This window comes from Parambassis ranga, unplaced genomic scaffold (assembly GCF_900634625.1).
Source record: "Parambassis ranga unplaced genomic scaffold, fParRan2.1 scaffold_27_arrow_ctg1, whole genome shotgun sequence".
Classification (NCBI taxonomy): domain Eukaryota; kingdom Metazoa; phylum Chordata; class Actinopteri; family Ambassidae; genus Parambassis; species Parambassis ranga.
Window position 1 is genome coordinate 671,081 of NW_021144800.1, and position 1,191 is coordinate 672,271.

General features: G+C 45.4%; 1 non-coding gene across 1 annotated transcript; it reads left to right on the forward strand.

The window, feature by feature from the left end:
• The first annotated feature begins 206 nt into the window (after nt 1–206).
• trnad-guc (transfer RNA aspartic acid (anticodon GUC)) lies at nt 207–278 on the forward strand. The gene has a single exon. It is a non-coding gene; the product is annotated as a tRNA-Asp (tRNA).
• The last annotated feature ends 913 nt before the right edge of the window (nt 279–1,191 follow it).

The window sequence follows — 1,191 nt, forward strand, 5'->3', positions numbered from 1 at the left end:
TGGTCTGGTGGTGTCGGTTCACCTTGGACAGCGATGGACAGGAGGACAGGAAGGTCCGGCTGCTCTCAGCTGGGACCTGTGTGTGTCTGGGTGCACACACACCTGCAGTCTGCCCACAGTTACTGACGTAGCCACTCCGTCACACCCCAGCTGACACATGACCGCACCAGGTGGCTGCTGCTATGACAGATGGTGGTTGTCAGCATTCCTCGTTAGTATAGTGGATAGTATCTCCGCCTGTCACGCGGAAGACCGGGGTTCGATTCCCCGACGGGGAGAAAGACTTTTACCAGCAGATAGGATGATACTGACCCTGTACATTGCTGCTGCAATAGAAAACATTTCCCAGTTTGGGATAAATAAAGTATTTGTTCTGTTCTGTTCTGTTCGTCTTGTGTCTTGTGAGCTTTAGATTATATTATTTCTTGGGCTCTGTGCTCTAAGTGTCTTAAAAATATGTGGTTTCCTTTATTTACAGTGGTGCATGTCATGTGACTTTACTTATGCAACATGTATGATAATGTTCTGTCTCCTCTCATTTCCAGACTGTCTGGAGGACACACAGAGTGGACATGGGTCACAGAGTGCTGCTGCTGTTTGTGTCTCTGCAGCATGGGCAGCTGCTCCTGCTCCACTCGTCACCGGCTGATTGTTCACACCTGTGATCAGTCATCAGCCAATCCTGCTGCAGCTTCCATCTAGTATATGTGTCCAATGGAAGCTGAGCAACATGTCAGCTACACACATAGAAACACTACACATAGTTTGTCATATAAATAACATGGATTGAATCATGTTGTACAGTCAATGGAAACAAAAAGCACTGAGAGTGGTGCTGGTAGTGCAGCAGTGGATGGAGGCTGAAGTGCTGCCACCTAGTGTCAATATTTGGTATTAACTCTGACTACATATTCCACCTTTAACTCTCTGCCATATATACTGTGCCATGTGTGAAGTGATAATAAAATGTGAATGTGAATTTATTGTAAAGAACTTTACTTATTATCCCTGTTATAAGTGAGCAGTGTGTGTGTGTGTTTGATGGAGTGTGTAATGTCTGCTCAGTGTTACTGATGCTGCTGTGTGTGATCTGAAAACTGATCAAACTGTGATGTGTCTGATGCTGACAGAAGAATCAGAGGTCAGACAGTCGGATCCTCCTCTGTGACACCTTTAACATCATATCAGAAA